Source organism: Papaver somniferum, chromosome 3 (genome assembly GCF_003573695.1).
Source record: "Papaver somniferum cultivar HN1 chromosome 3, ASM357369v1, whole genome shotgun sequence".
NCBI classification, from domain to species: domain Eukaryota; kingdom Viridiplantae; phylum Streptophyta; class Magnoliopsida; order Ranunculales; family Papaveraceae; genus Papaver; species Papaver somniferum.
Genome location: NC_039360.1, coordinates 1,667,793 through 1,692,350, shown reverse-complemented (window position 1 = coordinate 1,692,350; position 24,558 = coordinate 1,667,793). Strand labels below are relative to the sequence as shown.

Sequence of the window (24,558 nt, the reverse complement as noted above, 5' to 3'; positions counted from 1 at the left end):
AAGGTATTCTAGGGCTTTTGATGATAGCGAGATTAAATACGAATTTTAATCATACATTAAATACTTGTTTACAATTGAAGATGAAACCTTTAACCAATATTTCACATCCTTGATTTGCGTGTTTACTTTTCATTGTTTTGCTTTTATTTTATTTTAGTTTATATAAAAATCATAAAACCTCCATTGTTTTATATAGGAAACCGAAACATCTTGACAACCCAAGACCTCTCTGTGGGAACGATCCTTTCTTGGCCTTGCCATATTATATATTTTGAGTAGTGAGAAAGTAATTTATTTTTGATGCATACGACAACGATCAATATCATCATAGTATTGTTGTCGAAGTTGTGATGTAATTGAACTTTGATGTTGTGTAATAATACTATGACACTGTGTAACAATGATTGAGAGCTTTTGTTTTCTCATTGTTATGGCTACGGATCTTCAACAATGATGGTGCTGCATTGAATATCTTAGGAATCATTGGAGTACTTGGAAGTGACGAAGATTTCGAGTAATGTTGAAGAACCAAGGAGATCATGCATGTGGAAGAGAAGATGAAAAGTTTATTTATTTTGTATTCCATATGTATTAATAGTTTTGTCACTAAAATTGACAATGAGGAGATTGTTAGAGCACTACTCGGTCGAACTCGCAAGCGTTGCTATCTCAAGCTTATTTGTCAAGTTTAGTTTCCAAAACTGTAAGTCTTGATTTCTAGTCTACTAATAGCTAAGTCTCAGACTAGGATAGAAATTGTAGTTGAGGAGCTATAGACTCCACGGGGTTCATCATGCAAAGACGAAGAACTACTCAAGGAACTGATGGAACTTCATCGACAAAAAGGTATGTGGAGACTTGAACTTATGTATCACTCAAAAGTCTACTTTATCTCTTATCTTGAGACAAAAGTCGTATTGCTATATAGACTATGATTATACACATGTACTATTTCGAGCTGAGTTTATCTCGCTTATCTATTTCTCCAAATATGTGTTGGTAAGCTTTCACTTTGGCCAAGTTCATCTTTACTAGTGATGAAAGTCATATTTGTTTCAATTACTTGAAAATCGCTTTGACGAAAAATAGTTTGTGAACAACAACTATATAACGTCCTCTAAGATTGTTTCAATGATTGAAATGAGAGTTTAAAATATATAACCATGATTGGATATAAGCATTGTGTGATAACTCATACTTGTATAAGTCCAAAATCCTTGAACCAAAGTATGCGTACCTTGCTGCTCAGGATAACCGGAACTAAAGTCCACCTACCAGTACACGCACTGTAGGAAGTTCACATCCCATGAATTTATGCTGGAGTTTGTGAACTGAAAATAAACTTAATCCGAGTACTTAAGTATACGTACCAGGTATGCGTACTTAAGAAGGTTATTTTCTAAAAAACAGTTTAATTCGTGAACTAAGACATTTATCTATTAAGGAATGCAATCTTTGCAAACTGTGGCTATAATGTTCATGAATCGATTCGAGTGAATCAATACTGTTTTTGTTTCGATTCTGTCTTGTATACTTCTATGATATCTAAGCAATTGAGCAACTCTCTAACTTGTTCATTTGAGTCATTTGAACTAGATGTGGTGAAGAAGAATAAGGTTGATATAAAAGTGCTCATATGGCCAACCTATGGTTAACTACTGTTGAACCAACGGCTTGTACACATTTAGGTACGGTTACTCAAACCTAAATGAAGTTACATTTCATGTGTATATAATAAGCTAAATTCGATCTAACGGTTGAAAGATATTAGCTTGAATCTAATCAGGATTTCATCTAACGGTGAATATTGAATGCTTTGTTACCAAGGTAACTTAGATTGCAAACCCTGATTTGAAGACCATATAAAGGAGAACTATAACAATTGGGAAACCTAATCCCCACACCTCGTGTGTGATACTAGTTGTATGCCAGAGTCTATTCTCCTTTAACCTTAGGCTTCTATCAAGACCCTGTAGGTTACACTAGTCCAAAATGCGGAATTTAGGACATACCAAAACTGTCAAAAATCGAGTTATACGACAACTATGGTTTGTCCTAATGTCTGTCATATATTTGGTGTATTATTTATTATATGACGGTTCGTAGTTGTCTAAAATTAACAACGAATTTGGTTTGTCTAAGATTAATGACAGACGATGATTGTCGAAATTCTGTAATCATAGATTCAGCTTAATCAGGTAAGTCAATTTCAGCTGAATCTGATTGAGTATGAGAATTTATTTTTTTCCTTTCTCCTTTTTTTCTTCCTTTGTTCGTTATTTTTTTATGACAATACTACAGACAAGCCAACACATGAATTTTGTAAGAAAATCTAACCCATTCTATTAAAATTGACTTTTAATTCATTTAACAACTCAACAATTAAATTCAACAACAAAAGCTACTTCATGTTCATAACAACAAATAAGAAAAAAAAAACATTATGATTTAACATCCAAGTGCACGAGTTACGTATTGCTTTGGCCATTCAATTGTCTCACAGGGATCAATATATCCAAGTTTTCCATCTCCAACACATATAGTTCCATATTGCTATCTGTATTCTCATCTATAAGGACTTCATAACCACCATCATTTGGTGGTGTACTAAAATTAACATGTCCAAGTGCAACTGCCTCCTTCTTCCAGCAAGTCACTGCAGAGAAAAGCATACATAGTTCAGAAAACTTGGTGAGAATCTAATTAACATTAAATGGTAAGGTACCCACTGGTAGAGAACGTAGTGGGCATGCCAAACATGTTTAAAACGACATAGGTTGAGGCAGTTAAGGGTGTTACCAACACATGCAGCCAAGAGAGACCAATACAAGCTGACTAATCCGAGCCAGATGAACAAAGTTGACATTACAGTGCAGATTGCCAAAAGTTTATCACCCCGAGGACGACCCTGGACCATGACAGTGCAACTCTCTCGTCAATAATGCTAGCAGGCAAACGAAAACAGAGAAGAGCTCTTGTAAATGGATTTTCTAATATTGCACTTTTGGGAATAAAGAATGATATTGCAATTCAAGTAAAACAGAAAAGTAATCATGCAACCAAAACTCTAACATAAATTCAAATGTGCTTGAAATTTAGTAATCATGCAACCAAAACTCCAAATAAATTCAAATGTGCTTGAAATTTTTACCATATATCTTGTTTTTGGTACTTCTGACCCAATTTCACAAGCTCTGCCATGACGCAATCCGTAATGCAAGGAGTGCCTTGTTATCTAAAGGAATTGAAAAAACAAAACAACAAATGAGTCGATGTAAAATAAACAAGCATATCAAACCAACCATACAAAATAAATATCACAGAGTACTAAAAATGAGAATGATTTTGAAGTAAGATAACAATAATATCCTTAACGAAAACATTTTACTTTTACGACACAGTTAATATTGGTGTGGATTCTTATCAACTATGCACAGTTTTGTTAACTAAAATTCCTATCTTGGATAACCTTGATCATCTTTGACGTATGTGCAATTGCATAAGTAAAAGTGGTACACAAAAGTGATTATAATAACTGTGGGTCAGGAGCCAAAAGTACGTACAATGGTTGAAGTAGCACTGTCCCTTAAGTAGCCGGAACCATGTATTTCTAAAGTCCAGAAGGAAATCATTATGCTGGTGAAATGAAATTAGCGGTCAAAGGCGGTGACGCAGATACACCAACAACTCCTACTAGTCCTACCACTCTTACAAAGCTACAACAACTGCTAATCCTGCCATACACCATCAACTCCTACAACACCTCCCACTCCAACAAAACCTCCTATTGCTACCACTCCCACAACTCCTACAACATCTACTACTCCTACCACTACTTCAAGACCAACTACTGAAACTCTCACCTCAAAACCTAGCACGCCAAGTGGAACTGGTGCAACAACAAGCAGTTATAACATGAATTTCATTGTGATTGCAGGTTCACTTTTGTTGTCTCCTTAGTTTTACATTTTCGGGATATATAGGAAAGAGGCAGTGATGTGCATATAAATCAAAAATTATATTTGTTTCGTGGATCCTTCTTATGTAGGTAATTTATGCTATTTGTTATTGAATGTAGTAGCCAAGTATTTTATGGACAGTTTTATTATTGAATGGTCTTTTGGGTTCTTTCATCTATGTTTTATAAGAAACCGCCTAGACGAAACTAACTGAAGTTTAAACTAAAATAAAGCAAGAAGATAAGATGCATCAGAGAGATGTGCAAAAACATATTAAAGGGAAGAAAAAAATGTAAGCAACCAAGAAACTTTTTTTTTTTTTTATAACAAACAAAAAAAAAAATGGTTGGAAACTGTAATGCCAAAGATGTATCGAGCAAAAATTGCTGGACTTGGATATAAAATAAACAAACATACCAAACCAATCATACACAATGACTATCACAGGGTAACATTCAAATATACAGAAAAAAAAGAAGAACCAATATTATCATAAATTATTTTCACCTTCCGCTTAGTTGCCAGTAACCACACACATTTGTACCTAAACTACTAAAATTATGGTTATATCATTAAGCCTAATGAACAATCCCGTATAGGTTGCATGTAAGGGCAGATTAAAATAAAAATATCGGCATATTTAATAAAATAGAAACCACAAATTAGAGAGATTGATGAATTACTGTCTAGTTCGATAGCTTTTGTACAATCCTCCTCTGCTCCTCTTCAATCTCTAATCAAATACAATCCTCCTCTATTCCTCTTCAATCTCTAATCAAACAAACAAATAAGTAATTAAATCTGGAAAACAAAAAAAAATCAAAATTACACGAATCTATTCTGATTTTACATCTCTATCTCTCGTCCACCTGGGTTTATTCACCTTATGGAAGATTTCTAGTCCAGATCCAGATGATGATGAAATCTTCTCTATGTTCGTCTTTGGGATCAACCCCTTACCACTTTCACCCTTTCGAGCTAAATCTTTGTTTACAAATTGGAATCGGAATCGGAATAAAATGGGTTCAAGTTTCAGTAAAAATTGGGGTTTTAGAGAAAATTAAATATTTACGTGATGAAGTTGATTAAATACGCTGATCAAATTTAATGGCTATGTTAAGAAAATGAAACTCAGAAGAATCGAGTGGGGGAAGTTAGGAAGTTTCAGTTTTGATAAACACGAAGTTCCTACCGGTGTGATTCGGTTTTGAGAAGTTCCTAAATATAATTATAGGCCCTACAATTAAAGTTATCCAAGGGTTCGTGTTTTGATCCGATAGGGGTGGAAAATTGAGGGAATAAGGGCAAACAAATAGGAAAAGAAATTACAGGTTGTTAGCGTTAATTAATCACGCCTAAATTATTTGACAAATCCCATATGTAAAATATTTAATTACATGCCTAATCTGTCATTTTCTCAAATCTCAAGTGTCCTAAAAACAGATTTTGGATTAGTGTTAATGACTTGAAGACTTTACTGGGATTATGAAGCCATACCCGACTATCTTTTATATAGTTGTGTGATCTGATCTTGCTATTTCTATCGTATTTGAGTACAATCGTAAGGATTGACTTGAGATTAATTTTTCCGATATGCAAGACAGAAAAGTAGTCACAAACATCTTCATCTCATCGTTTGTGATTCCACAATATCATGTTTCGCTAGTCGATTAAGATTATTGTGTGGTGATTGTTATTTCTATGATGTTCTTCGGGAATATAAGTCTGGTATATCAATTGGTTCCTGTTCACCTTGATTCATCAAAAGACAGAACAAAACTCGTAGGTGTTTCTTTGGGAGACAAATTTATCTATTCCTGTAGACTTTTATGTGTGATACAAATTTGTTTATTAAAGTCTTCGACTTTGGTTCGTGGCAACTCTTAGTTGTGGGTGAGATCATCTAATGAAATCAAGTGCATAGTATCCTACTGGGATCAGAGACGTAGGGAGCGCAATTGTACGTTTAATCAGTGTGAGATTGATTGGGGTTCAACTAAAGTCCAGACTGAAGTTAGTTTGTAGTAGTGTATGTAGCGACTTAATACAATGTGTGTTCAATCTAGACTAGGTCCCGGGGTTTTTATGCATTTGCGGTTTCCTCGTTAACAAAACTTCTGGTGTTTTGTTATTTCTTTTCTGCATTATATTTTTTTTTATATAATGGAAATATCACAGGTTGTTTGTTGAATCGATCAATTAGGAAATCCAACCTTTGGTTGTTTGTTTAAATTGATTAATCCTTGAACATTAGTGTTTGGTATCGTTCAAGTGATTTCTCTTGTATTCAATTAGACTCGCAGATTTCTATTTGCTTAAGTATTGAATCGAGAAATTGAGATATAACTCTTTGATATACTTTTTATTAAGATTGAGTCTGACTGTCTAGTTGATTCTCTTAAAAGTATATTGGAGTTAGTCCATACAGATTGCTAAGCGAAATATTGGGTGTGGTTGTTAGACCCCCTCTTTTTCAATTGGTATCAGAGCTGAAAAACACGTTTAAAGACCTAATAAGTCTGTGTTTGTAGCAATCTTACTATATGCACATTAAAGTCTGTAGAAATGCTTTTCCAGGATTAAATTCTGATCGCATAGAAAGTTCTGAAAAACTTGTTATTCTCCATAAAAAGTTGGATGAACAAATCCGGATCAACTCTGATCTTGTTGCAGAAATTGCAATGATTAAGGATTTGAAATCTGTCAAAATTTCTTTGATGGATTTGAATAACTTTGTTTATTCTTCCCTGAAGAATTGTCGTAAGTCAGATTTAGGCTTTGTGAAACCTGATGTGACTCAGAACTAGTCAGACGAGATTAAAGATGTTGGTCCATGTATGTTATGTGACTCTTACAATCACTTTAAACATACATGTATGTCCTTCCGGAAAAGTTTAAAGGTTGGAAGTAATCTTCATAAGAAAGATGAACAACTGTTTACTTCTCTAAAAGGATATACAAAACTAATAAGAAATCATAAAAGGATAATAGTGTTAGTATGAGAGCTCTTTCTTTAAAATCAACATCGCCCTTTCAATGGTTTCTTGGCAGTGGATGTAGCCGACATTTGGCTGGTGATCTCTCGTGGTTCGTAACTTCAAGCGACTATGAAGGAGGTCCGGTAACGTTTGGAGATGTGAGTTGTTGTTATATAAGTAAGAAGGGGACGATCAAACTTCCCGGCGTACCTGAAATCCATGATGTAGTATACGTAAAAGGTATGACTGCAAACCTTCTTTCAATTAGTCAAATCTGTGACAAAGGCCATAGAGTTGTGTTCAATTTAAATGGATGTGACATTGTAGAAAAAACTGGGAAAGTAATTTTTCAGGGTACTCGTGGTAAAAACAATTGTTATCTTCTGGATACTCAATTCACTAACTGTTGCAACTTGACTAAGGTGGAATCTACACATCTTTGGCATGAGCGTTTTGGTTACATCAATTATCTTTTTCTAACTAAGATCATTAATAAGGAACTTGTTAGAGGCGTTCCCAAAATCAATTCAAAGATTGATAGTGTATGTGGTGCCTGTCAAAAGGGTAATCAAACGAAAGTTCACCATAAATCATCTCGAGACATTCTCACTAAAGCTTCACTTGATTTAATTCATATAGATCTCTTCAGACCCATTCAACAACTCACGGTTGCGGGTAAGAAGTACGCTTTAGTTATGGTAGATGATTACACCAGGTTCACTTGGGTAGCATTTCTTTCTCATAAGAATGAAACCCTTGATGAATTCAAGATTATTGTTAATAGAATCCAGAAAGATCAAGGTCGCAAACTAAAGAAAATTATAAGCGACCATGGAACTGAATTCAAGGACACTAAGGTGTTTGAATTTTGTGACGAACTGGGGATTATTCAACAAATACTCACCATCTATTACTCCTCAAGCTAATGGAGTTGTTGAAAGAAAGAATAGGAACATTCAGGGAATGGCCAGGGAAATGCTCCATAACAAAAACTTACCTTTAAGGTTTTGGGGAGAAGTTATCTTTGCAACATGTTACTTGATCAACTGTGTCTACCTACGGTCTAAAACCAAACTTACACTATCTCAGAGTGTTCAAAAGTTTTTAGAGCACTGCTCGGTCGAACTCGCATGCGTTGCTATCTCAAGCATGTTTGTCAATGTTAGTGATCAAAACTATAAGTCTTGATTTCTAGTCTACTATAGCTAAGTCTCGGACTAGGATAGAAAGTGTAGTTGAGTTCAAGAACTACATGGCGATCATCATACAAGATGAAGAACTACTCAAGGAACTGGTAGAAATGCAGCCTGATAGATGTAGAAGTAGGAATAATGGCACCAGAGATGAAATTTTTTCCATAAAGTAGAGACCCAGAAATAGGTTCACGAATACCATCAATCATTTATGATGATCCCTCCAAACAAGAACAAGCTTATCGTCAAATGTCTTCTATTACGGAGACCCCCAGGCCAATTCCACCCATACGTCTTTGAGCGTGCATAGATCCTTTGATTATATCTCGACTAAAATCCGATTCTTGCGCATAACGTAGGACAAACACTTCTTCTACTTCATCATTAGTATTCATTGTACTATTTGTACGTTCGGTATCTGTAAAAATGACTACATGGTTGGCCTTTCTTGACCTAATTTCACGATCCTCAGTCGTTTCTTCTAAAATTGTTCCATCTTGTTGATCCAAACTGGTAATCAATTTGTATGACCATTGAGGAACTTCTTTACGTATTTCTTTTATTCCAATGGATTCCTTTATAGTTCTTTGATGATGTCTATCGGGTGTAACCGCATCAAATAAATATTTCGTTCTATTTTCTGAATTAAGTTTTCCTTCTTCTTGAAGGAAGTAATTTCTCTCAAATTTTTCCTTTTTTTCTTCAAATTCTTGGTAATTTGTGGGAAGTATATTATTAAATTTATTTATCCAGATCCAACCTTCTTCTGAGAAAGCCTCATTCATATTCAAACTTGAGTTTAAATACTTTTTTTTTCGCTTTCGCGGCGGGTTCCTTTCAAAAAAGGATCATACCCTTCAGGCAGGCAGTCTTGTTCAGTCTCATCATTGCGTAATCTAATCCTTTTTTCAAGTACATTCAGTTTCAGAGACCCCCTTTCTGGAGCATCAATTCTATTGAAAAATGCGTTGTTTATGTTCTTTTTTTTCGTTGGTATAAACCCAATTATTATACAATTCTTCAGAAGAGGGTTTTCAGTTGTGGACAAAAGTATCTTTCCTTTTATCATTTCCAAAAAGATTGACAAACTAGGTGGATATGTCAAAGAGATTCTTTATTTTCCATCACTTTCACATGTAAAAAAAAATAGTGTGACATTTCGTCTCGGACAACATCTTCAAATTGATCATTTTTGATATATCGCACTGGACGATTCCATCGTTTATAGTCGAAAATAAGAGTAACAAGAGGTTTTTCAAACCAGAGGAGGTCTTTATCTTCTTTAAGTTTAAGTGTTTATAACTTCGAATTTTGTTCCGAACAAAGGGAAGGGGAAAGGTCTTCTTCGATGGATCCTTCTTCCTGTTTAGTCCCCTTCGTTTCGCAAATTGTTTCGATTTGTACATCTGTTTCTCCCTCACTTTCCCCCTTCTTCCGTTTTGGCAGTTTCTTCTTTTAGTTTCTTAGTAACAATAGGCGACGGCATTCTGCCTAAATAGTAGACACAGGTGATAAATAAGAGAATACTGAAGATTCGAGCCATATAATTTCTCAATTCTGACACAAGGTACTTATTCGATCTAATAAAATTCTTTTTCTGCATCCAGAATAATACCAATCCAACCCATTTCATGAATAAAATGTGACCAATTAACCAACCAACAAAACTACTTGTTACAAATAACATCTTGTCGTTGCATCGAAACATATAAATGTTGACTAATCTGGCTAATGTTGAACTCGGTAAAATGAAATGGTTGAATAATTGAAAAATGAGATTATTCAGGAATACACATTGAATGCTGAGATTACGCATTGAGTTTCTGGTAGTAGATCCATAATCAAAAACGTTTTTGTGGTTGTTCCAGAAGAAATGAAACAAAAGATACGGTAGAACTAGGACAGTTATTGTATGAGGTCTACCCAATGCTAGATGGAGACGCGCATAATAGATCAATATGAACATCATGAGATGTCCCATAATAAAACCCGTTGGTGCTGATACCTCCTTCTCGGTTCCTTCTTCCATATCCCGAGCTCGGAGAAGGAAGAGATAAGAGGGCCCTATGGAGATTGTGGTCAGAAATCCATAATAGAGACCGACCACAACGACCGAATTTATTATCTTCATGCATAAGTATAATAGATTACCTAGTAGAAAAGATTTCAAAATCATCACAAACCCCTCTTTTTTCTTTTCTAATGCAATTTCTCGATTATTATATGATGATTTCTCGATTATTATATGATCCACAATTTCAAGAATTCTCAGATGGAATATAATGAAATAGAGACATCTTGTGATAATTTACTAAACCACGAAAACTAATAAGAATTCTTCTTCGTCTTCAAATCTTCTATTGTCCTCAAAAACTTGCACAACACCGCTTAAATCCTCTTGTGATCAATCAAATACAGAACAGAGTCTGTTAACAATGGATTATCACAAGATGTCTTTATATCTAACAACAATTCCAAAGATATCGTTGATACTTTGATCTAGTCGGAGTGAATCTTATATCAGAAGAGAAGATTCTCAAGAATAAACAAACTAGGTGCAATCAAAGTTCCAAAAATCGTTAGTCAATCAAATCAAATCGAAAACTAATAACACTGCAAATATCTAGTCTCCCACCAGCGGTACCCATAGAGCTTCTTGATCCCACAAAAGTCTTTAAACGAGCAGTCATAAGAGATTGCACCTAATTAGGATACTTTCCACTCTGATTAGACGGCTCCACCAAAAACAACAAGTAATTAAGTTTTCCTGGATCTTAGAATAGTTTGATAGAAATGCAAACTTTGGTATTTATATACCAACGATGTTTGGACACCAAGGAATTTCCAAAACCGAAAATATTCTCAAGATATGCAATAAATCCCAAATTCGATTTTCCTAATTATAATAAATGTTGGTCCAATATTTCTGTAATCTCTGAATATAAAATCTCCAATTATTAAATGCACATTACTAATTTTTATTCTCTATATGCATTATTTGCTGGTAATTAAAACATATATAACCAAAAATCTTAATTAAAAGATTCTCAATTTATTTAGGTACAAGATCACCTTGAGTACCAAGGAATATCTTTGAACAATAAATGATAATAGTTACTGCTCGTGTTCAAAGTATATTGACATCTTTAGACAACAAATCCTTATTCTGAGTATACATGGATTTGCATCTTGGTATCGGTTCTACCACACTTCCAAACAATTTTAGAACTAGTTCTGCCAAACTTCCAAGTTTACTATGTGACAGGTCGTACCAAGTCACAATGATATTTGTGATCGGTCCTACCAAGTCACATACATGGGTTCAGATCGGTTATACCAATCACATGGATCGGTTCTACCTAATCGTGGTACCTACTTTTGATCGGTCCCACCAGTCACTAGGATCGGTTATACCAATTAGAAGGATCATCTCCATCTACACATGGTATCTACTTGTGATCGGTCACTCCAATCATTAGCATATGTCATACCAATTACAAGGATCGGTCAAACAACCTCTTATGATCGGTCACACCAGTTATCAGAATCGGTCATACCAATTACAAGGATCGATCATACCATCTCATGGTGATTACTTAGGATCGGTTACACCAATTACCAGGACCGGTCATACCAAATCATAAGTCTAGGTATTGTGATCGGTTATACCAAGATACATAACCTGAGTTAAGATCAGTTCTACCAACTTACACATATTGGTCATCCAAAGTATATGCAATGAATAGCCGAACCAATATACCTATTGATTTCCCTTTCGATTCATGAAACAAGTTCACGAGTATACTTCCTTTACACAAATGTAAAACATTATTTCCTATGATGAAATATTCACCATAACACACACACACACATAATCATAACATTATATACAAGATTATGTCGATGTCATATCTACGAAGTTCAAAAGATAAGCGTAATACTTCGTAATATAATTTCCTAATACTATGACCATATTATTATGATCATGTCTATCTACTAGAGTATTATGCACAATATCTACAGCTTCGCATGTTATGTTTTCAATATAGCGCAACTTGAAAGATACGTTAGGAATGAAATAAGTTCAAGTCAATATTAGTAACCTCAAGTAGAAGGATGGTGTCATCATTGTAATCGTTACTTCTTATCATTATTCAGGTCTTCAGAGTAGTAATACTTGTATGTCTCAGCATTCCTATACTTTCTAGTCTAACCTAAACGAAGTTGACTGTAGTATTTAATCAAGAAACTCTAGATGAGTTTTGATACTAAAATATGACAACCAAACTTGACATAACAATGCTTGGTGAGTTCAACCGAGCTATGCTCTAACAATCTCCAAATCCCTAAAGACAATACCACCATGCCTAAAAGGAACTCCATTTGATTTTATCAATTTTTATACTCTCCTTGTCACCACCCCACGCAAAATTCCTTCTAAATCTGTTTAGTTTGTTATATGAGCCTTTTGATAACTTTAATAAGGATATGACATGGTTGGTGACAGGGTCCGAAACAGATTTAAGTAGTGTTGTTCTACCAACAATATTTAGATCACTAGCTTCCCAAACTTACATCATGTTTTCAATCTTTTCAACGGGATTTAAAATCTTCCCCCACTTCATAGGAATGTCTAAATTTTTTCCTTGGTTAGAGGCCACGAGGACACTACGAGCTCAATACCTTTAGTGAAACTCCTCCCAAATTAGAAGAAGTTATAAGGTGGATTTGGCCTCACCAATAATCTGGCCAGACCACCTACAAAAAGTTATCCAGAATCTTTCTAAAGTTACGAGAATTTTCGTAGCTGGCCTTCACAAAATGATACTCATGAGCATTTAATGAGTGGGTGATTTTAGGAGCACCTCTACCTATATCAAAACGTTTCCCTGTTGGATTAACTTGGTGCAAAGACCCCCTTTGCCTAATCCCATTTGAAGGTTGAAAGCTTCTACAATGAGATCCATTAACAAGAACCCGAAAAGAAACAGTCTCGATACTTTTCATAACCCAATTAATAATGATTGATGACAGCTGACTCAACACCATCTGTTGGCAGAATCTAAACAGGATCATTAGTAATATAAAACTAAGAATCTCTACTGCCTAACTAGTTTGTTTATTATATCTGGCCTTTGTGATAAGAGAAAGGGTAATTTTTTTTTTAATTTTTTTTTTTGATACGTTTGGATTTGGTTGTTTCTTTTTTATAATAGTAAGAGCCAGAGAGGGACACAAAATTAATCTCTTGACAAATGTGATTTTGTGTCTGGCGTGTACAGGATTTGTTGAAGATTCCGATGGAATAGTATGACTGCGGCATAAAAACAAGATACATGCGGGACATGATGGGCGGGATAGTGGAATCAGGTTTTGGTATTAGGGGACCAATTTATCAGCAGAACTCCTTTTAACTTCCTGTTTTGTTAGCTCACAAAATTGACCGTGCACCATTGTTTTTTTTGTTTGTCGAATCATCCTAGTGTTTTGGTACCTGGACTTCAGTCAACTATCGAGGAGTATGTTTGACTTGAAGGACATTTTTCTTCATTTAAACACTTTGTAAGATTTCCATTCATTCCAATTTTTATTAATACTAATTTGAAAATTCGCCCCGCACCTGTCCTAAAAGAGATCTCAATTAATAACTGCGTTGCATAATGAAAAATATCAATTATCATTTAGTAGATTAAATCTTATAACCAAATTTACCACGAAGATATTGTTTAAGCTTTTGAAACATTATAGTACTAACCTTTGAAATCATTATGTAATCAATGACCCAGTGAACATCAGTATATTAAAAATAATTGCTAAGGCTAAATCTGAAGTCGGCTACTCAAAGTAGCACTATAACTACCCTTAGTCTTGCTAAATTTTAGAATACATATTTTTTGGTTTTAATTTTCTGCAATTAATTTTTTACCACTTAAAAATAAAGAAAGTCATAATAATATTCTACCTCAAAATCCAAATAAAGGATTCCACTGAGGCCAAATCTTGTTTGTACTTCACCCATTATATACTCCCCGCTTGCCTTAAGTACAATATCATATATTTGTGTTAAGAACCAAGTAGTCAACTCAATTTCTCTTTCAGGATCCAACTCTTTATAATAAAATAAAAAATCACAGTCATTATATATAGTTGTATCAATTTACTACCTTTAGTCTTGCTAAATTCTAGAATACACATTTCTTGGTTTTAATTTTCTACGATTAATCTTTTACCACTTAAAAATAAAGAAACAAAGTCATAATAATATTCTACCTCAAAATCCAAATAAAGGATTCTACTGGGGCCAAATCTTGTTTGTACTTCACCCGTTATACACTCCCCACCTGCCTTACGTACAATATCATATATTTGTCTTAAGAAACAAGTAACCAACTCAACTTCTCATTCAGGCTCCAACTCCTTATAATAAAATAAAAAATCATAATCACCGTATATATTTGTATCAATAGTTGATATTAAATACTTCGAAAAAATGATGTTAATATAATATATATTGTAAACTCTAAATAGTGCAACACATATGAAGTGCTTCCCGGGTATGATGAGAATTGACCCCAATTGGTGACGCGGAGCTTCGTCCCACTCTTGTCCCAGAATGGTCCCAATTAATTTAACATAACTATACGTAATAATTAATATAACACTCGAGCCCTCGTGGCACGTGTTAAACCCTAGTATATATATAAACCAGCTAAAAAATATAAACATGTTTTAGGAGAATTATGGGTGAAACAGGGAAAGATAAGAGGAAGGAGAAGAACAATCTTATTAGGAGAGTAGTGTAGAATCATTACATAGTTTCCCTTATATACAACCCTAGGAATCTAGTTGGACTGCACATCCATGGACCGTAGGCCATGTAACACCCCCCTTGTGCGGTTCAATAACAAAACTTTATACATAATGCTTTACATATAATTCTTAAATGTCCTTCTCCTTGATGACTTGTGCATGATCCATTGCCTCATTAAAACTTTGATAATGGAAAACCCAGTGAAAAAAAACCTTGGTACATCTCTTCACATGTAGTACTTCACATGTTGTACGATATTCAAAGATCGACGAGTCTAAGTTAATTGCCTCGTTAAAACTTCATCAGGAAAACCCAGAGGGACAAAATCTGAACTAAAGAAAAACAGTAAAAATATTAAGCAAACTTAGAACATAGTTGGACTTGAATATGTTGTCTCATTAAAATATTGACAAGGGAAAACCCAGTAAGACAATACCTTGACGAAGGGAAAAGAGTACAATGTGACAGATGCAAGTAAAGGTGATCCATTGCAGATGATCACTTTGCTCCGTTGATGTTGACTAGTTGCTTCACAACTCTTAAGGCGGAAAGCCCTCGTGGGAAAGATAATAACCTTAGCTGGGAAATTACATTCCCAGTGTTTGTTGTTGTCTCATTAAAAATCTTTTCGAGTATTAAAACCCTGTGGGAAAAAGCAACCTCGGTGAAGAAAAATAGTTCAACACACCATTAGATGCTCCCCTTGATGTCAAACATTTTTCATTAGTCTAATGCAGTCAAAAGGAGTTTATCACACTTTACTTTGGTGACTTGAATGTTTATAAGACCCTTTTGTTGATTCTGGAAGTTACGTTGCTTAACATACTATCACGTTTCATTTCTTTGATTCATATATTTTAAGTAATATCAACGCGATCTTTATGTCTTCAACGTTCAACATACTTGATGTTTTTAGTGTTGTCTCGCTAAAAACCTTGTCGAGTGACAAAACCCTTTGGAATAAACTATTCTCGATTGAAGGGAAAAAGAATACAGCACAACTTCAATTTCGAAGTAAAATATGTCGACATCATATCCTTGGATCCTCCCCCTAATGTAGGCATCTCCCCCTGATTACTTTTAGAGTTGTTCCAGACAGTTTCTTTAATCATGTACTTTTCGAAACTGAATATAGGTAGTGACTTATAAAATAGTCTACCATATCTCCCCCTGATTACTTTCGTTGGAGAACAGATTATTGTTCCTTCATAATCAACAACCTTTGGATTGCAGTTCCTTTAGCATTCATTTTTATGCCTTTGAAGGGATAAAACAAACTCATGTCAATAGTTACATTTAAGTACATGGTTACATTCACTTTACCATTCCAATGACGTTGCGTTGGCGCTGAGCTATATCTAGCTAACAAGTTCACTACAGATGAAATATTTTTTTCGAGTACATTATGCTAAGTACAACAATACGTCTATTGCACTTAGATATGGGAATTTCATATCCCAACACATCTTCGTCATCTTTCTTTAGAGATGCTCATTTACTTATTTTGTACTTCGACTAATCATGGGAGTGCTATCAGGATGCATGTCTTTGTTAAATTGCCTGACAACATTAGACATATGCAAACTGGTGGAATAATATACCACAAGATCAGTATTCGGTCGAGCTTTCCCCAGATTTTTCATCTCAAATTCGGATTTCAAATAGCTTTTAAGGCCTCTTATTACATCAAGAGTACCTATCATGTCTGTACCATCGGCATAGATATCTACAATTCCAAATCAGGAACTTTCTTGTGAGTGCGCAACTAAAAATAACTTACTTTTCTATCCCCTCCAAATCAAATACTCACTTAGACGGTTATACCACATCTTCCTGATTATTTCAATCTATAAGTGAGCGTTCTACCTAACTGTAAACGCATTCGGTAGTTTAGAGTCACTTGATTTAGGAAACAAAAGGATATCAAGTACTTTTGTAAGTATCTACTAACTCTTGATTCGAGACACGTAATAACCACATACATATGTTGCATTTCAAGTCCTTTTGAAATTACCAAGCTAATAAGTAACGGAATATTATAACGTTCATTACTAGAGGACAATTCCAGGGATTTGTGAGAAACCTCGTGCCACAAGGCGAGTCTTGATACTTTGAGACTTCATTCGTCCCACTGTGTTGTATGACAAATAATTATGTATGTCCCATAGGCTTTAAACTTGGTTGGTTAGCACTACCACACCAAATACCTGTATATTTATCAAAGAACCAAGTTCTATCTGGATTGTGTAGGCCAAATATGCTCTTTGTTGACATTAAATTATAAAAAGCATGGTTCAATATCATACTGCTCTATTTCCTCGAGCAACTATAAATATATAAATAATCATTAATATGCTCGCACGATCTTTCGATTGACTCCTATGTGTTCTCATAATCCTTTAGGATTTCATTGTTCTTTGGAATCATTAAACTTTGGAGCGTCCTCCAGTTTGATTCATGGACATATTCACAGACAATCAAATGAGATGATTTCATTAATGATACAAATTACATTGTGCCTTACTCATCTACTTTCTTTCAAGATGAGCATTGATAAAACCTGGTGGTCTATTCATCTTCCTTTATGGAGCCACGGTCTCAACCACACTTACACTAAGTGTAGTTGAAACACCTTAGTCTATGGTGTATACCCCTTATTGAGGATTGTAACCTTGCAGGTAGGTTTGCAGCTGGTATGTGTGATATAATCACTTTACGACATTAGAGTACATTCTGAAAATCGATTATTCTTTGTCACTTCACATTTACATTTAGACACAGTGGGAACACACCACGAAAATTCCTGCCGTTCCCTTAGAAAATATTTTTTCTTATCTCCTCCTAATGACGGGAAGACCGTCTCATTAAAGTGATTATCCGCAATCTAGCGGTAAGAGATATCCTGCCAAAAGGTTTAAAATGCGGATAATTGTTGGGAACTCATTTCGAACATAACTAAATTTTGAAGACCCACCATAGTACGATGTGGAGTCGTAATGGCACATATATAGTGCAACCAAAAATGCGTAAGAACACGAATGTCAGGCTTAAATCCAGTTACCAATCTGTAACCCCTGATGGTAGCCTCTGCGAGACCATTAGGTATAAGATGTTCTATATTGATCTTCTTAAACATGCAATATTTATCGTTTCCTTTTGATGTAAATTCTCCAGCATTAACAAGGGTGGTGAGCCTTTGCACTTTGCTTTGTGTAGTATGTGCTAGGAATTCTACAAAAATTAAACACATCGTTTGTTATGAGCAATAACTGATTCAATGCGTCGAATCATCCACCAGTTCCATAAATCACTTGAATGGTCCGCATTCTGCATGGATATATATTCACTATCAACACTTTATTTCTTTGGAGAATGAGACTTTGTAAGATGAGTGACGTGCTTTCTGACTCTAAAGCATAATGGAGAGAGGCAGTGCAAATCTTGTAACTTTAGAAATCACTGATTTTGATAGATGTCGTAACTTCGCATTCTATTAGTTTATTGTCTTATACACTCAAATGTAGTGATGCTCGTGTTAGTACTTTCAAAACGGAACATCGTGTCACAACCAATATGCCTTATGGTTATCTCGAAGTCTTTATGAATCAATCCCAATCAATTCATTGTTGGGGTTAATATGGATTCAGTAATTCAAGTTCCAGTGATCTACAATTCACTAGATTGACACATTAATTTTCTAAGAATATGCTTCTTACACATTCATTAGAGATAATTTATAGATGCAATCAAATCCATTCTCACTGTAAGTTTCCAAAAAGGTAGGTAATAGTTCATGCATGAAAACCCTTTGGTGTGATTAGCCCTTAGTACATACAGGGCTTAGACATTGAGTCTTGAGAGATTTAGTAAGTGATGTGGCCTTATTACGTAACAAAAGTCATATTCAACTCAATTACTTTAGAGCGAATATATGCTACGTTTCATCCAGATATATCTCAAATGCTTTAGAGAATTTATGTCCCGTGGTTTCACTCCTTAAATGCAGACATTGGATCTAGTTCAATTGAATAACATAGTCAATTGGCCAGGAAAAGTTCTTGTTTTCATTAAAGTTGATGTGAAAATTGGTTGGTACTATGATACACACATTACATTGTGTATATCAACATCTATGACCAGGTGCATTTCCAACTATTTCGTTTATGATGGGAGCTAGAATTACATCTTAGCTTCATCCCATGTTCAACAGATACCTGTACTTTGTTGTCATTACTACTGGAAAAAAAATACATTTTTGTCTCATGATATATATGTCCCTTTTCACATGCTTTATATGAGTCATTACGTCTAACCCTTATTACTTCGGGGTACTTTCCATTTTAAATGTTGCTACATTTAACTTTATTTGAGAAATTTCTTTATCTCAATAGGCCAATAGAATCTCACTTCACATGTCAACCACTTTCTTTAGGTTGAATATATTACTAAAAATAATTAATTCTCTTGTTGTCATACTTCAACATATACCGGTTCGTTAGTATTATGGATGGAGTAGAGAAATAAAAATTTTCTGACTCATATCATCTTTTATGAGTTCTTCCACAAAACTTGGAATACATGTGATTGTTTTTGAACGTATGTTTTGAAACAACTGACATATTAATAGTCGAGCAAGTGAGTACATTTCACAGAACATTCAAATTTTGGGAAGAAAATATCAAGTACGCAATAAGGGTTTTCAAGTACTTCTAAACCCCAAATAAAAATATTTAAATCGAGTTGGTACAATTGGCACGGGTTAACCAATTGGAAAAAAGACACCATTCAACTATAGCCGATATCATATTCAAATGAACAAAATAAAATTAAAACCAATATTCTTAATGATCGAGATCAGCATTCATAATCTAAATTGACCTTTATAGACTTATCTTAAAAAATATAGAACTAGGCATGTCCTAATAAATAAATAAATAATCCCAACAAATATTCAATGTAAAAACCCATTTCATAGTTACATACCTCAAACTTTGATTCCCACGGTATATATACAGAACCGGAACGCTCTTGTTTGTGCACAACTAAAAGCCAAAACAGAACATGGGAGGATATATAACAGTACCGGAACAGTGAGCCGAAGCCGGAGCCGATCCGAAACAGTGAGCCGGAGTGGAGCCAATGGGCTGGGAGGAGCAGTGCTGGCTGGGTCGGGTTGGAAACACTTTCCACCAAAATCCTACATAACAAGTTATGAGGAATATGTTACTTACTGAAATCCTACATAATAACTATTTGGTAAATGAATGATAAATACAGTATTCTTTGGGGCCAATTTCAAATTCATAGATGGAACTTTAGAAATCAAACAAATTACATGAAGTTCAAGTCTACATTTATTTCATGCTATGTTTTCAAAGTAAGGGTTAACTAAATCTTCCGAATGATCTCTTATCATATCTTTTATTATTTATTTATTTATAAACGAGTAGTAACTCAGCTGGTCATTTCCGTTCCTCAAAAGTTGATGCGTCCGAAAAAGTCCCAGGTTCGAATTCCTAATGAAATAATATTGCAGAATTTAACATGGGAGGTAGAGTTAGTTTGACCCCTTGCGATATAAATTTTAACATGAGAGGTAGAGTTACTTGGCTGGTTCTACTCCCTTGGCTATGCTTCTCATGAGCCCCGCTGGTAGGCTAGCACAACAACGTATTAAATTAATGCAGTAGTACGCTGTGGGAACTTAGTTTGTTAGGCTTTCAACTAGTCTTATAGTTTTGTAATAATACTCTTATCTAATAAAAACTAAATATTTTAAAACTAATATAAAATAAATAATTTTTTTCCAAATGAAACTAAATGCTTAATATTAACATATAATTTTAAGGGTTAAATCCTATCTTATTAGAAATAGGTTATTAGCTATGTAGTCTCATATTTACTGCACGTGTACAGGGCGAAACCAAAAATTATAGGATGTAGTGCAAAGAAGCAAAATAGGCTGATATATATAGAAAAAAAATGAGTTCTAATGGGGACTAAATGCTTAATATTAACATATAATATTTTAAGGGTTAAATCTTATCTTATTAGAAATAGCTTATTAGCTATGTGGTCTCGTATTTACTGCACACGTGTACAAGGCGAAACCAAAAATTATAGGATGTGGTGCAAAGAAGCAAAATAGGCTAATATATATAGAAAAAAAGAAAGTTCTAATGGGGACTAAAATAGGCTTTGGATTCGGATGGGAAGGAGGTCAATTGCACATCTTTGCACTTGGCTAGTTCCACCCTCCATGTGTAAACTCTCGTAAACAAAGATCTTAAAATGACTTTCACGTAAAATTTCTCCTATTTCTACTAAAGATGCTGCATGTGTGAAAAGATCTTAAAAAGACTTTCACGTGAAATTTCTCTTGAGGATGCCCTTGTTAAGTATGGATGTTCTTATGGAAATTATGTAAGCACAATTATGTGATATTTTAAGTATTATTATTGCAGTTTATTTCAAGTACGATAGCTTTGTGCATTTATTTCCTAACGTCAACTAAACTTCGTTATGCGTATTAGACAAATTGATAATTGTGATCCTATGATTTACGTTCTTGCTAATTGTATTAATTGCTGATACTCGGGATATAAGAAAGACCGCTTTATTTACTGCTACCCAGACCAAATTTGGTATAAATTTAACTTAACTTAAACTGACCCGTTCAAACTTGAGCATTTTTTATACAACAATGAGTCAGTAATCAATGTTAAAATGTTCATACATGGAGCATTTCATCGTTCTGCTTGATCAAATGTTGGTGCAAGTATTGTTGATGGTGGTTTTTAGCCTAGGGTTAAAACCGTAAAATCCCTCGCCTGATATGACATCACTCCGTAAGGAAACCAAGCCATGTGTGATGGACTCTCCACTGGCGTATTATTTGAGCCGCGCTCAATATAACTCTATCCATAATGTTCTGTAAACTCTGGCACCTCGCCGACACAACTCACTGAGTACTTCCCTGTGATGTGTTCTCCGGCTGAACCCTTAACATTGGTATGACGTGACGGATTTATGTTCACTCACGACAGAGTAGCATGAAACTCCAAGTACTACGGTTAAGGTCATCGCATTAAATGCTCAGGCGAAAAAACACACTAGAAGTGTGGCCGCGCCCTTAGCTTGTCGGTCCACTTCCCTTCGGCCAATCAGGTCGCTTCAAATTCGCCCAACGCGCCTAGAAGTGTGGGTGCACCCCTAGCTTGCCGGACCACTTCCCTTCGGCCAATCAGGTCGCTCCAAAGTCGCCCAGCGCGCCAAGAAGTATGGCCGCGCCCCTAGATGGCCACCCCACTTCCCTTCGGCCAATCAGGTCGCTCCAAAGTCGCCTAACGCGCTAAGAATTATGGTCACGCCCCTAGATGGCCGACCCACTTCCCATCGGCCAATCGGGTCGCTCCAAACTTGCCATAACCTCAACAGAATCTTCCATGCTAAGATGGTTTCCCAAAAACGCACCAGCTTCCCAAAACGCACCAAAAAACATATCACATGCGCATGCCGTCCATGCTAGGCGTGCATCCCAGATGGGCACGCCAAACACACTTTACCAAAGGAAAGCTTTACACATGCCAATTAGGGTTTCGGAGACGCCAAAAACCTGATTTGGACAAGTGGTTGGTAAAGACTTCTACGGTACCAGAGACTAAATCCTTAGCCTCCCATGATCAAAGGCCATGCTTTCTCTGGGGGTACAAATCTCAGCTGTCCAAGCTTACCACTAACCGCAAGACTTGCGCAAACTCTTGGTCTAACGCCAAACCTAACTGACCGCGGCTCCGGCAGTCTGCCAGGGCTCCGCCAGTATGCCGCCATGCCTCGGCCCCGCCATCCTTCCAGACCTCCGCCAACATGCCTCCATGCCTCAGCCTCGCCAGCATGCCGCATGCCACGGCTTCGCCAGCCTGCCAAAGCTCCGCAAACATGTCTCCATTCCACGGCCTCGCCAGCATGCCACATGCCACGGCTCCGCCAGCCTGCCAGATCTCCGCCAGCATGCCTCCATGCCTCAGCCTCGCCAGCATGCCGCATGCCACGGCTCCACCAGCCTGCCAGAGCTCCTCCAACATGCTGCCATGCCACGACGTCGCCAGCATGCCGCATGCTACGGCTCCGCCAGCCTGCCAGAGCTCCTCCAACATCCTGCCATGAGATCACTTTCATTTGCGACTTGTATAAATAGGTCTCACCTATTTCTACCAAGCAACAGGTTCTGGTCAGAAAACAAAACACACTCAGAAATCGTCTGGTAGCTCTCCATCTTGGCTATCCAGCTTCAACTCTCTGTCACAAGGCGCAAACGTCCTACTTCACAGAATCAACTATTCCGATCTCACACTTTCTTCGTTTCCCTCCCTAAGACCAAACCTTCTCCTTCACTTTGTGACCGAAGCAAACTGGAGCGACCATTTTCTTGGTTTAGGACAACATTGTACAGATTGATCTCTCGAATCCAAAAGTACTCCCGCGCAGTACATTGTTGAGTGTTTAGATTCGTTTCTCACCCACCCCCACACACAAAATTACCGAAACTAGCAGAAGAGATTTTCACCCATCAGTAATTGGAGACCACAGTGGGAGATTAATCTCTCGGTTACAAGTTCAACTCTCATTTTCATCATCTTATCAGCAAGCGCCATGCCTTGAATCACACTGTCCGAGAACAGAGAAACTTTAGTAGGATCGCCTATGACTTTACTACGGATTGACATGAAGATGTTCCATCTATAATAACGAGCGGCTGGGGACTTTTTATTGCAAGAAAGACATTACATAAAAGCTTGATTTACTATCCGAGGACTTAGTTCTGGTAAAAAACCCTAAAACGAGTAAGTTTACCGGGTGACGTTTACATGACCTAGTTTGGGTTTTCACATTCCTCATGGAAGCCGACGACCCAGCCATCCCAGGATTTTCTAGAAACACGGAGATACGTACTTGGAATATGTTCGCCTGCTTTGTTGCTACCACTCCGTCGTTAGCACCAAGACATGGAAACAAATCCAATAACACGAAGTGAAGAAGATGGGTGACGCCTTTCATAGGCATATAACTTTTGGAGTGCGAATGAAGGAAGGTTTCTTATTTTGGGTTATACACGGAAAGAGGCAGCCAGACCCGCGTTGGCAAAGCTCCATGGCGCAAACATGCCACGGCCAAGCTAGTGCCAACAATTCTCATCCCATCTAGCACCACGAACGACGCAAACATGCCACTCCAAAGCCAGCTAAAATCAATCGCCATTTTCTCCGCTCCATAACCATCCAAAGAAGCGTGATCCTCACCCTTCGAAACAGCGCCATGGCTCCAGCACTCTGTGATAAAAACCGTGTCATCTCTGCACTTTACACCTTCGATCACAAGAGACAAAGACACTTATGCCCCCCCCCAACGTTTCTTCAAGTATGACAGCTCTACCGTAACAAAATCCGCCGCTACTCCACCATCAGGACGGGAGACTGGAGGAGTCGGAAGAACGCCCACCATAAGAGTCACGTCAACCCAGGATGGAGATGACAAGGAATACTTTTAACAGCCGGCGCATACACTTCAGCGGGACGCACGTTCATAGATGAAGAGACTCGTTTTGCTCCTGAACGCCC

General features: G+C 36.4%; 1 long non-coding RNA gene and 1 pseudogene across 1 annotated transcript; both read right to left on the bottom strand.

The window, feature by feature from the left end:
* Positions 1 to 2,318: 2,318 nt before the first annotated feature.
* Positions 2,319 to 5,199, bottom strand: LOC113355124. The gene is made up of 5 exons (XR_003362131.1): positions 4,843 to 5,199; positions 4,643 to 4,730; positions 3,152 to 3,235; positions 2,800 to 2,908; positions 2,319 to 2,656 (listed from the first exon to the last, which is right to left on the bottom strand). It is a non-coding gene; the product is annotated as an uncharacterized LOC113355124 (long non-coding RNA).
* Positions 5,200 to 8,375: 3,176 nt separating this feature from the next.
* Positions 8,376 to 9,426, bottom strand: LOC113358900 (annotated as a pseudogene).
* Positions 9,427 to 24,558: the final 15,132 nt, after the last annotated feature.